Source organism: Phyllostomus discolor, chromosome 1 (assembly GCF_004126475.2).
Source record: "Phyllostomus discolor isolate MPI-MPIP mPhyDis1 chromosome 1, mPhyDis1.pri.v3, whole genome shotgun sequence".
Taxonomy (NCBI): Eukaryota; Metazoa; Chordata; class Mammalia; order Chiroptera; family Phyllostomidae; genus Phyllostomus; species Phyllostomus discolor.
In genome coordinates, this window is record NC_040903.2 from 196,002,237 (window position 1) to 196,015,732 (window position 13,496).

Here is a 13,496-nt window from a genome sequence, read left to right on the forward strand (position 1 = left end):
CCCAGGCAGGAGGCTCTACAGTCTTGGACCCTGAGGTCCCACTGGGGTCAGGATGACTCTCCAGCAGGCCAGCCACAGGGCAGTGCCAGGAAACTGGGTGCCCGAGGATCATTGGTGCAGCACGTCCCAGCAGTAAGACTCTCTGCCTGCCCCCCCCCCCCACAGGCCAGGTCCACGTTTTTTTGAGGGAGATCTTTCATTTATTTGTCCAACAACCATAACAGAACAGCTACTAGATGCAGGCATTGTAGGAACAATACAGGGCTTATACAAAGCAGGGGCTACGGCAAGGCTGAAATGTGCTTTCAGCACTTCTAGTCTGCTAATTCATAAAATCCTCACTGCAGCTCTAGGAAGGAGGTGTAAGACTCCAGCTCCGAGTGGATGTTTCTGACTACCGCTCTACAGCATGTACACAGACAACGACACAAAGTGGAAACATAAAGTGGAAATAAGTGTTGAGAAGAAGACGGGGGCTTCTCCAAAGAAGTGGGTGGCATTTGAAACAGGACCACAGACGTATGAGGGAGCAACTCCTATCTACTTGCAGCCATCCCTACTCTACCCCGAGCGAGGTTTCCTTCTGGGAGACCCAGCTCCAGGAGCAGCAGGGGCGGGGGAGGGGGGTCACCAAGGCCAAAGAGTCCTGGACTGAGCCCATTCCTCTTCCAGGACCCTAAGCCCATGTGTCCCCCACCCTACCTTCCTCCTATGCTTCTCTTCTCTCACCAGGGGCCCAGAGGCCTTGGCTCCACTGGGCAGAACTTCCCTGGGTTCTGTAGCCACAGGAGGCCCTCAGCTGAGTCTGTAAGTATATACTGTCTCCTCGCCCCTCCATTTATTAAAAGCAGTAGCCCACAGAGTGAAACACTCAAGCTATTTTTATTTCTTTTTTTAATTTTATTTTTTCTTTTTTATTGACTTTACTGGGGTCCATTGGTTAATGAACTCCAGCTATTTTTAAGTCCTACATTTAAAAGGTGAACTCTCACCCCCACCAGCACTCCAGAGCGCTCTTTCCTAGGCTGGGGTGAGGGGCTGGCAGAGCCACAGGGATTGAGGGCTCAGCCCCGTGCTTGAGAAGCCCACACTGGAAGTGGGCAGGCAGGCAGTCCCAGAGCGGGCTTCACGGGTGGGGGAGTGGGACGGCACCCTCCAGATTCTCCACCGCCTGGTGGCCTGGGACTGCCAGACTAGAGTAACCAGCCCTCAGAGGCCTATCCAGTTGGAGTGGACTCTGGGCCGGGGCCATGAGAGGAGATGCTTTACCACAGTGATTGGATGTTTACACCCCTGTTATTCAGAAGCAAAAAAGAAGATCCTTGAATCAATTCTCAACCTGGAAAGGTTTCTCCTTTTCCCTCCGTCCTGAAGCCACGGAGCAGCTTGTGGAAAGGGTGCATTTCTGATTCTAAAGGGGCATGTGCCATACCATCCCTGGGAGGTTCTGGAGCAACACAGGTGGTTTCCTCCCCTCATCCAGGCCCAAAGGAAGAGAGAGGCTTCTCCTCAGAGCTATAGTTCTTCCACCTTCACCAGGCCTCCAACCTCAATCCTGAAGCTGCAGGGACAAGGAGAGGCCAGACCTGCAGGCCGCTACCAGGCCAGGCTCCCCCTGCTGGAGCAAGTCAGACCTCCCCTCCCCCCAACCACAACTGCCAACAGGGATCCCCTGCACACACGTGCCACGGCGGCCTCCACAGTCACCCAGGGCCTGCTGCCGTCCCCTCATCCCGCCGGCTCCTGAGTGCGGCTCCACAGCCTGGCACACAGGTCCGACGTGGGATGGTGGAAGCAGGAAGTAGTCAACGGAGTTGTGACCAACAAAGTTTTAAATGGGGTGACTAACTTCCCCTTTCATCCTTCCAACAGCTCACTCTGGAGGTTGAGCTGGAATACCCGTGGCCTTCCCTCTAAGTAGCAGGTATCTCCTCAAGGTCTGCCTTCCTTGGAGCAGGGGCTAGAATGCCCCAGGACGGCACCAGGCCTTTATCCAGAGGCCTGAGTAAGGGCCCGCAGAGGGGCGATCTGGTGCGCACGCTTCTGTAAGTGTAAGTAGGTAGACGGTATGACTACCTCCACCAGGCCAGCCATGTGTAGGGGCCGGAAAAAACCCGGGCTCCCGCGTTCTGGACGGGCACCACCAAACCCAGCACAGGGTGAAGCGTGGAGAGAGCTCCGCAAGCAGCAGCACGCGGGCGAGCGGGGGCGGTGAGAGATGACAGGTCTGAGGCGCGCCCGCAGCACCAGGGTGCACGGGGCCAGCCCGCCCGCCTAAACACTCCAGCTTAGGCCTCTACCTGTTTCCTGCCAGCCCTGCACCTCTGCCCCAAACTCCCAGCGCAGGCAGTTTCTGCGTCCACTTTCCTGTGCACACTGGAAGGGGAAGGGGCTCCCGCGCCAAGTTCCTGCATTCGCGGGCCCCTCCCCTCGACTGGCAGGTCTGAGCTCCGTCACGCAAGCGGGTCCCTGCGGACACCACGTTTCGCTCAGGCGGAGGAGGAGCAGCAGTGTTCCTGAGCAGCCGCCGCCACTGGCCCCGCGGATGGGGAGGGTTTTCCTGCCGGGGGCCGAGGCCGCGCCCGGGTGGGCGGGGGCCGCGCGCGAGCTGCGTAGCTGCACAAACACGCCGGCGGGTTGGCGGTGCACAGCAGCTGCGGCGGGGGGTGCGGGTCACGGAGGGGCGGGCTGCGGAGCGGCCAACGCAGGTCCACACCCACGCACACAAACACATTCTCTCAGCCGCCCAGGCCGCAGAAGTTCACGCGCCGCGCCCCCCGCAGCCCCGCGCCCCAGCTCAGGGCCGCGCCTGCAGAGCTGCAGCCCGCGCGCCCCGCCGCCACGGCTTGCACGCAGCCCGGGGTCCCTTGGCCGCTGCGCCGAGGCTCTTGCAGGCCTCAGCCGCTGACCCGGTAGTCCCACTTACCCGCTCCTGCCCAAGCTCCGGCACGGCTGTCCCTTTTCCGCCGCGGGCCGCCGCCTTCGGTCTCCTCTCAGACTCCAGCCGCCTGCACGCACTCCTCGATTTTAAAAACAAACAGGCGCCGCCGCCTCCCCGCGGTGCTCGCAGGGCTTCCACCAGCCGGCGCCTCTCGAGGCTGGGAAGTTTGCTGGCGAGGCCCGGGAGGGACGCGCGGGCTGTCACCTCTCTCTGGCGGCGCAGGAGGCTCAGCGCACCCCGCGCCGTTGGTGTCCGCCTCGCGATCGCTCTCCCTCCCTCCGTGTCACCCCCAGTACTGCGATGCAGTGTCAGGAATTGCACTGCTCTGACTCATCGGTTGAGCTCACAGCTTGAAAAAAAAAGAGCGAGGGCGAGAGGCAACAGCGCAGGAGGAGGACTCTCTGAGGTGCTACAAAGGATTGCACAACTCGCGGCTGGGAGCGCGGAGCCCCAGCGGCCGGCCGGCGCGCGCGGCACGGCGGCGAGCAGGAACCAGCTCTACCACTTCATCAGCACGACTGTCTCGGCTCGGCCTCCCCACTCGCAGGCCCAGCGCCGCCCACTTCCTGCGACCAAATAAGGCCGGCGAAGGCGTCTTTAAACCTCCGGCGGCTGGCCGTGGCTGGGGATTTCCAGCAGACCTCACCTCCACTGTGGAGTCCGTCCCCACCCTCCCTCGGCCCAGGCCGGCGCCCCACGCTGGCTTTGCTGGAACAGGCCACGCGGCTCGTTCCTTTCACACCAAGGTCAGGAGGAGACGGTGACGAAATGTTTGGAAACCCATCGGGCCTGCCAGGAAAGTGTGTGTGCGATGTTGGGGAGGACACAAGTCGCTTTCTTCCACAAAGAATTATTCTCTGGTTTGGGATATGGTAAATCATGCGTAGTTCTCTCCAAGGCACTTTATTAACAGTCTTCCCAAGTTTCACTTTTGGCTCATCAGCATCCTAGTGGTGTGGAGGTTGTGGAGAAACTGGCCCTAGCTCTTATGAAGGACCCACGTCTCAATGACTTAGGCGATGAAAAGCTTCTGGGTGTAATTCTAGCAACTGAGGCCAGAGTTGGGGCAGCTTTTCACTGCGGGCCCATATTTCTCCTGCCTTCCCCACTGTGCCCCTGACCCCTCCCTGCCTGGCTGCTGGGAAGGTGGGAAACATTTCTGCTACTCAGGAGGTTCTTGCTGACCTCCCACATTCAGTGATATTCCAGAACCAAGAGAAAGTCCAGGGGGTGGGAGCCCTGTTTTTCCTGGTTCCTTCCATTTCTGTTTTTGTTTGTTTCTCCCAAGGAAATGAGTCAGACGGAGATCTACCTTTGAAGGGAGGGGGGAACCCTGAACAATAAACTACGTTCTGGCAACCACTCTCCCCCGTGGCCAGTCTTGACAAGCAGGTGCATCCCTTGCTTTCTCAGGGAGAAGGGGAGGGGCAGCAGAAGGAGATTCTCACAGGCCCCCTGAGTCTGCAGGACAAGGGCATCGCCCCCTCCCTCGAAAAACCCACACTTGCTCCTAAGAGTCATGACCTTCCTGCCTGTCCTCTTCCCACCCTTTGCTGGTCTGAGCACCTGTGTGTACTGACCTCACACCCCACGCAGGAGGAAACGGGCTCGTCTGCACCCTGCTATGACCGATATGTCAAAGTAATGACAAAACAGTCGTATCTACAAAATACAGTTATGCCAGGGGAGTGGAGTAGATGACCTCTTGAAATGCCTTCCAGTTTAAAACCCATGATTCCGTGTTACAAAGAATGAATGGAAGAGCTGGGGGAATCACCTCCAGAAAGAAAAGCCCAGGCTCTCAGATTTAGCGTCTGTGTGTGACATTCCCGAAGCACGTGCCCCACACTGCTTCACAGCCCTGCGTGTGCGGGAGCTTCGTTCCTCCCGTGCTGTGGACATGAGCACTGAGGTGCAGAGAGGTTACATGACTACAGACGCTCACAGGGCAACCCAATCGGCTGTCACCTCCCTGCCCTTATTCCCATCGACCCCAGAGAAAGGCAGAGTCTAGCCCCGGGTAGAAGCTAGACTCTCAAGCAGAGGCTCAATGTAAATGTAAAACCTTTTTTATTTTCTCCACTTGTCCCATTTCTTTCTTCTCACTGACACCACATCCAAGGGAAGGAAGCAAAAGCAAAGCCATTTGGTCTCCAGTGCCCACTGCTGCCAGGTTCCTCTGCAGGCCTGTGGCTATTGTGACCTTCCCCTAGAGCCTTGTCCCTAAAGCTGATTGTGGGCCTAGCCCCTGAAGCAAGCCCCTGAGAGCCAGTGCAGACCAGCCCAGGGATGTTCCCAAGCAACCAGGAAACCAGCTGGGGAGCACATTCCTAGAAGAGCCTGCCACCCTGCAGCCAGGGCCCAGCCTCCAGGGAACAAGTTGGGAGCAACTCCAAAGGGCACTCCCCAGCCTAGTCCCGCCAGGACTTCCTCCCTGTCCCACGCTGGGCTGCTGCTGCGCTTGACCCAGGGAGCATCGCAGGGAGTAGAGATGGGTGGCGGGGCGCCTGACAGCAGAAGTCAGCGATCTGGAGGAGCTCAGCTCATGTTGGAGCAACTTACCCCTTCACCTCAACTAAACTCCCAAATTCAGGCCACCCCAGAAAGGAAGAGAGAGAAGAAAGAGGGGCTCGTGGGTGTGTGCTGGGGAGGATGGCTCAAGGCTGTCCCAGGTGGCCCCTGCCCGGCAGGGGAAGCCTACCTCTCGAAGGCAGGCAGATGAAGATGCTTAAAGAAGGCTGCGGCTGTTCCGGGAAAGCCCTGGAGGTCAGTTGTGCTGCAGATATGACAGTGCAGAATCACTGACAACGTGAAGTGAAAGTTTTGGTTTTAGAAGCTCCAGCCCTTCCTGCAGGCTTCTGGGGTAACCAAGAAGGGTGCCCTTTGGGGAAGGAGGGGGAAGGGGGGAGAGAGAGAGAGAGAGAGAAACAGAGAGATCTTAGCCAAGGAGTGAGCTTTCCTCCACCATCGACCTTCATAAACTGCAGAAAAGGGAGGAATACAGAGTTCCAGTTCACAGAGAGCGTGTCTGCTGAGAAACACTCCAGGAAGCAAAGCACGCTAGACAGGATTCCAAACTCCAGGCCCCAGTGAGGGCAGAACACGGCATCAGAGAGGCGTCCTGGGGCCGCATCAGCTCTCTGGTCTCTGCTCAGAGCGATGCACCCTACCCGAGTGGCCAGCACCAGTTTCCACTCCTGAGACAGCCTGAGACCACGAAGAAATGGCCAATAGTGAATTTTGTGGTATGTGAATTATACCCCAGAAAAGAGGGGGATAAGAGCTTCCAAGGAAGACAGCTCCTCACCACCTACCCACCTCCATTAACTTTCTGATGCTATCAGTCGCTATTTAAAAGAGCGTTTTCCTTCTTCCCCAACCTTCCTGTCCTTTTCCCACTGTCCCTTCTCTGTCAGGACCTTTGCATCGAGGCCAGCACACATGGGGTGTTTTAAGTGAATGGTCAACCTTTACAAGGGTGTGGGGAACTAGGGATACACACACTTGAGGAAATCACAAGCCCACAATGCCGGGACGGACTTCGGGTCCTGCCTAACTAAAGCGAATGAGCCATGTGATCTTAAGAAGTTGACACCTTCTCTGAGCCCACACCAGATGTCCTGTAAAGTATTTGTTAACAAGAACAACGAAAGAATGCCCGCCTTCTAGGGACATGGGAGAATCACAGGACAAAACACTGCCTTCTGACTGCATCATGCTTTGTTCATATAAGAGGTTACAATTGTTTTTCTTTCTAAATCCCCTTCTCCCCAAACCAGCTTCTTCTCCCTTTCAAGAACTTCACCCAAGCAAGATTTTTCTTTTTCCTCTGTAAAGAACCGGGTGACCCTCTGCTGGGCTCTTCCCCAAGGGACTCTCCAGGATTGACTCACCGTCCCTTCCTGGTGTCCCTCCAAGGCTTCTCTTGAAGTCCCTGCTTTTTGTGATCTTTCCACCATGCTGTCTACCCAGCCTGCACAGGGACACTCCTCCACTAATGGCTGTGCCTTCTCTGTTTGCCATGTCCCTTATGAGTAAGGCGGAGCTCGAAACTTAATGGGTGCAACCATCAAGGCAGGCCATTGTACGCTGAGACGTCCCTGTACTGTCTTTCACCCTTGAAAACCCAGGAGACCCTCCCTCCTCCTCCTCAGTTCACACTTCCTTCACCTGTTCTGGGGCAAGGCCAGGCCTGCCACACCAGCCCACAGCTGTCCGCATCTCAATCCTCCCACCTCCACCCCCGACACCTACTTCTCCTGCAGGCTCGGGCCAGGTTCTGAGTGCCTCTGTCAGGCCTGAGAGGGAGCTTCTGCAGACGACCCCAGTTGCTGCTGTCACTCTGGGAGAGACGTCTGGCTGGGCATAGGGAAAAGGACAAAACAGGTGTGGCTGCCAGGCAGGGCCACGAGAACAGAAACGCCCTTTCTTCCCAGAGCCAGAGCTGCCAGCTTCCCAAGGGCCTCGTTTCATTTCAGCACAGTCCCATGCCCACCCCCCGCCCTCGGACAGACTTCTGCACTAGCTGCTCTCCAGAGCTCCACCTCCCTACCTGTGGCAGTGGGCCAGGAGGAACGGGACCCCTGAGATCCAATGGGACGCCCTTGAAAGCAGCGTTTTTAAATGAAAACAAATAGTACTACATCACAAACTAGAACCCAGAATTCATATTCATGGGAGTGCACAGGTTTAAAGCACAGGCTGAGACCCGAGTTCAAATCTTGGCTCACACTAGCTTGATGACCAAAGTACTTAACCACTTGGTTTTATCGTCTGCAAAATGGGGATGATAAGGGCTTGACACAGCATCTGGCACACATTAGGTCTTTTGTAAGTGTTGACTATCATTCTGTCTCATCTCCTAACTGCTCCCCCTGCTTCTACTCTTGCACACCTACCATCCACACTGCCGTCAGAGTGATCATATCTCTTTTCGGTAGCTCCTATCAACTACAGAAAAAAGCTGACAGCAGTCGCCAGCAAGTTAGGTATTCACACTTCCAGCATGATCCCGCTCCACCCCACTTTCCAGCCTCAGCCTCAGCCTCCTCCCCACCCCCCGCCAAACAACCTGAAGTTCCCCAAGACGCCTGCATTCCCATGCATGCTCCTCCTCCCTGCACCTTCACCCACGGGTTAAACCCACACCCTGATCTCTTACAAGACTTGAGTTGAATGGCAGCTCTTCCAGGAAGCCTCGCTTGATGCCTCCAAGCAAAGGCAGGAAGACACTGGAGTGTGTAAGGTGCCGTCTCCCTCCTAGGATCAGGGCCTCCGAGGGGCACAGCATAGATCTTACTCGCCCTATTGCCCCGCACCTGCACATGGTGGGTGCTCAGCAAGTGCTTGCTGACCAGTGCACGGATAAAATAATGTACGTGAAAACTGGAGGTGAGCGATACAATTTAACAGATCATTATTACTACTTTTATTACTATTCTATTTCTTCCATTCTAAAATGCACCTTTCCTCTCATTTTAACATCTCTCAAATCAGGGTGCACCTTACAACTGAGAGAGTGTTGTGGTTTCATTAGCAGCATGGTGTTGTTCACGGCTGCGCATAAAATATTGGTGCATCTTACAAGCACGGGCTTCTTAGGGTCAGTGGTGCATGGCATCTTTACTGCTGCTGCTGCTCCTCCTCCTGTTACTACATTGAAGCTCGATCTCCTGGGTTCTGGGGCCTGTAGGTCAAAGTCCACAGAGGTGAGAGCCCTCATTACTTGAGCTCAGTACTGTTGCACAATCAAGTTCTCATAAAATGACCTGCAGTTTCCCAGGATCAGAAAGTTGCCTGGGTCCAGACTCCGCAGGGAACTCCCAGGAAAGCAGGCCAATGTGATAGGGAACATGCCCTGGACTGGTAGTCAAAAGAGTCAAATTCTAAGCCTGGTTCTACATCTCATTGTCTGGGGACCCCAGGTGGGGCCTATCAACACATTTATTGAGCATCTACTACGTGCCCGACGTGATGCCAGCCCACGGGATCCACCCGGCACCCTGAGAGGAAGCCATTATCCCCATTTCATAGTTCAGGAGGCTAAGGTTCGAAAGGGTTCCACACCTCTTCCAAGGTCATACAGCTGGAATTCGACTGCTGGACTCCCTCCGCCCCTCTCCCTGCCCGATGAGGACACTCTCTGGGCTTGTGTTCTACCAGGAAGGAAGTCAAATGGGGAGGAGTCACGGGCTAGAGGCTCACAGGCCACTCTCATCCTCCAGATATATTTTATTTGATTCATATAACATGTTTATATTTTAACTGCCTCAAATTTATTGTCAACATTTTTTTAAACCAGGAGATTTAAGCTAAAAGAAAATCAGGATTTCTGATTTGTCATGAAAAACAAATGGAACACGGGCCACATGGAGCCCCCCTTCCTGGGGGCAGAGCGGAGTATCAGCACCAAGGGAGCAGCATCACGGTGGGGCCGGTCCTCCGGCAGGAGCAGCACCATGGGGGGACTCACACACCCGGATTTCCCCAGATCCCACCCCTCCCAGGCCCACAGGTCACTGTTGCTGATCATCTCATACCTGTGCTCCATTCACACCCACAGCCAGCCTCTGTCCCCGAGATTCCCCTGGTCCCTACAGGCCTCTGAGCGGGTGCCCCTCAGACCAGATGAACTCCAGTGCCTCTCCAGGCCTCAACAGCCTGTGGCTTCTCCCAGAATCTCTCCCAGGAGGTCACATTATGAACCTACTTTGGAACCACTCAGACAAGCCCCTGCCTCAAATCTACTTCCCCTTCGGCCTCTGTCACAGAGCCCCCAGTGTCTGCCCCTCACACTCCCCAGCCCCTCCCTCCCAGAGCATCAGGCCCAGCAGTCAGAGCGCTGATGGCCAAGTGGCTGCATGGTAGGGAACGGGCAGGCGTGGCTGCAGGAGGCCAGGGCCCTCCGGGGGAGGGAGCAGTGAGGAGCAGGACCGTGTGTTTCCCAACAGCAATGAGGCTCCAGGACACAGATGGAAGGGGGGAGGTGCCTCAGTGACAGGAGAGGAGCATGGTTTGGCACGTGAGGAAACACATAGTAAATTGTCTAGAGGGAAAACGGACAGAACCAGCAGCAATTTAAGAAATGCAAATCAGAACACCATTAAGGATCCACCGTGGCCAGAGTCGGTGTGAAAATAAGTAAAAATAAATTAAGCAAGCAAGCAAGCTGCTGTCGGCCGGGCCATCAGTACACAGCTGCACGGAGGCTGCCGCGCTGCTGTAAACAGCTCAGGTCTTCTTGCTCGAGCCTTTCTAGAATGCGGTTCGGCACTGTGTTACACGAGTTTAACAACTGACCAGGTAATGACGGTCGGAGGACCAGATCCCAGGAAAATAATCTAAAATACCACCACAAAGGAATTTTCACAAAAGAAGCTCAATCCCCTGTTGAAATGCATTCAGATTATGGCACGGTACAATACCAGAATGAAATACAGGGGGACTCACACGTGGAGACACCCTGATGAAACCGTGTGACGAGGCAAGCGTTCACTGACAAAACCAGCACAATGCTACCACAGACGTGAACCTAGCAACTACGTTAGAACTTCACACACACGTAGGCAGCGATCAGAAGAGAATCTGAACCGTGTAAGCTGCAAGGTGTAGTGTTTATTGTGTTAAGCTGGAAAAGATGGTTTAAATCACAATAATGATGATGATATTGATGATGGAAGGTCCAATGAATAGGATTTCCTCATCCGGGGTAAATATACCCCAGCCCAGGCCCTAGGGGACAGACAGGGAGGCCCGGGCTCCTGACCTGACGAGGAGGGAAGAAGGAAAGCAAATTGGGACCGGAGGGGTTTTGACTGTGGGCAGGAGGAGGGCCCCAGAGCTTCCCTTATCAGAAGAGCTCTGAGAGGCACCTCTCGCCAAAGAAACAAAGCTACACACGGAAACCCACGCCACCTGACCTTCAACGTCCTGGGTGCCGACTCTCACTGCTGTATGTGCGCTCTCAATTTTACTAATACCTCGTTTCAGCAGCTTCGGAGGTGACACCAGGGCTCTTTGTGGGCTAGCCTAGGAACACAACCACCATTTATAGCATTGTTTCTATGGAAATGTGTTTCAAGCTTCAAGAAATTGAGCTGCTGACAACCCTGGGGCAAGCACGTGGTCTCTAAATTAGGGAACTGAGAAGAACAGTTATTGCTGGGTCCTGGGCTCAGGAAGACAGCTTGTTACTTAGATTCACCAGCGGTGATCTCGCTGAGGTAAGCCTGAGATCACTGCAGAGGGTGGGGAATGGAGGAGAGCGGCTAGGAACGAACACGAGCTTCTAGGGAAGTACTTGGATATCCCCACCCCAGCCTCCAAACACACACTCCAGCACGCACGTCTCAGGAAGTGGAGCTGGCCTGGGTACCCCTCGTGAGTATCCAGGCGAGCCCTGATCCCACGCGCTTTCCAATTTCTCTCTGATCCTGGCAAACCTCCAGCCCCAAGGCCCTATTTCAGTCCCATCTGGGAACAACAACAAAACAATCTCCAAATCTTTGACAGCTCTGGAATTCGGCCTTAGCAGAGATATGCTCGAGATAACCAGGGTACCAGCAGGGCCTGGCCGTCTCTCCACATGTGCTCTGCTGCAGCGGCTTCTGCTCTACAGGCTCCAACCTGCCCGCATCAGGCCTGCCCAGAGCTCTCCAGCCCTTGGGACTCCACACAGCACTTCGGAGCATCTCCTGCCCTGACCGGTCCTGGTCACAGGGAGGGATGACGTGGGCCCTCCAAACAGACCCTGCACACACCAAGAAAAGTTCCCCACCAAAAAGAAAAGGCTACACGCACACAGAGGCACACCCAAGGGGCAGTCATGCGTGAAAAGGTGTCCCACGTCTCAGAGGCAAGAAAATGGTCAAAAGAGGATCAGCTGCGCAGCCACAAGGCCATGGCTGCAGCTGCAAGTCACAGCAGAGCTTATGGCCAGATGGGAGGTCAGGTGGCCCTCGCCGCCAAGCCAGAGGTAGACTGGATGCATGTGGGGGCTTACCGAGGCTAACACTATAGGGCAACTCTGAGTTTCAATGCCATAATAAATATGTGCCACACTGGAAACACCCAGACAGTAATTCACTAGGGCGCCATCTGGGTTAGGCAGGCCTGGCAGAAGGTCAGTTTGCAAGGCACATCCTTCCTGCTGCCTGTTGAACAGCAGGAAAAAGAGTCCCTGGCCTTCCCCTGCAGCCAGGGGCCTGCAGGGCCAAGCAGCCTCAAAGTGAGCAGGCTACTGAGAGCCGAGCCTCAGGGTACACACTGCCCTGGTTCCCTGGGAACCCAGGTGGGAAAAATCATCTGGGGCTCTGAAGCCACTCGGGAGTCGCCCGCACCAGGCGGAGTCCACGCTGGGAGCCTGGCGGTTACACAGTTAGCTGGCTCGTGAAGTCAGATCTCCAGTTACTAAAAGACCCAAGTTAGCCAATCTGAATTCTCCAGCCCCTGCAGTGCAGATGGCTCAGACACAGCAGTTCTGTCTTCGTGGTAACAGATGAGAGGCTTGGAGTTCCTCCCCTGGCCTCCTTCCTACCCAGATCCAAAGTCTTTGATATTTTAAGGTCTTTTTTTAAGTATATATACTATATATATTACTAAAAGCAATTTCAAACACACAAATACTCCATTCATAACCGCTTCACCTAAATCCAGTATTTACCTTGTGCCAATTTCTACTCTGGCCAATGCACTCATCAAGTGAGCGTACAATTTTGCCCGCTAAAACAGAAGCCAGTTTGCCACCAAAATTCTTCTACATTTTCCCAGGAATTAGTATCATCTTCATATGACTTTAACAGTGGCACAATATTCATGTCTGAGTCTTGATATCATGAATCATAAGCCACTTGGAACATTTAGGCTATGTACAGTTTTTTGCTATCTTAAACAATGTTGCTATAAATATCTTTATGCCTATATTCTTTTCCCCTCTAGAATTATTCCCTTGCAATAAATTTCCAATAATAATACTAATAGGTAAAAGAAAAATAACATTTCAAGTTCTACATTTAAAAAAGTATATTGTTTGGGGTGGATGACTTGGATTGTTTCTTTTCCAAAGTAGTTTTCCTGACTACACCTCCCAAGCCTATCTGTCAAGGTCTGCTCTTAAAATCCACTTTCCCCACTCCCCAGGGGGCTGAGCAGCTAAAGTGCACACCTTATGATTAAGAGACATTGGAGGTAGCTCCGCTGACTTGCTATGGAGGGTGAGAAAGACCGACAGAGAGAGGTAGGTAGGGAGGCAGAGGGCTGAGATAGGTAGGAGCGGGGAGCAGGCCCTGTGGAGGCAGAAACAAAGGTAAATCCCACATTCTGTGCCTCTGAAAACAAGCCAACACCTCTCTGGATATCAAACCCCCGCCCCCCCCGGCCCCCCACACACACCCAGCTTCCCTGAGCTGATCTTCCATGGGCCAAGAACAAAGACATGCTTCAAATTTCTAAAGGCGATTTTAGAAATACGATGTGCTTCCAGGGTCTGGAAACATACTTTGCAAATGACATAAGCTATGTACTTACCATTGTGTCAAGTTGGCCCATGCACGTTGTG

The 13,496-nt window shown here is 54.3% G+C and overlaps 1 protein-coding gene across 5 annotated transcripts in view; it reads right to left on the reverse strand.

Annotated features, from left to right (window-relative positions):
* The window catches only part of MIDEAS (mitotic deacetylase associated SANT domain protein), a 63,622-nt gene that overhangs the window by 37,869 nt on the left and 12,257 nt on the right, over positions 1-13,496 (reverse strand). For 2 of the 5 annotated variants that reach the window (XM_036011934.1, XM_028505534.2), the window contains exon 1: positions 2,927-3,767. The exons of 1 other annotated variant lie outside the window; for it this stretch is intronic. The gene's annotated coding sequence lies outside the window, so the exon portion shown is untranslated. Of the gene's footprint in view, positions 1-2,926; positions 3,770-13,496 lie in introns of those variants that run through there. 2 more of the 5 variants (XM_036011945.1, XM_036011938.1) reach the window with 2 other exon arrangements.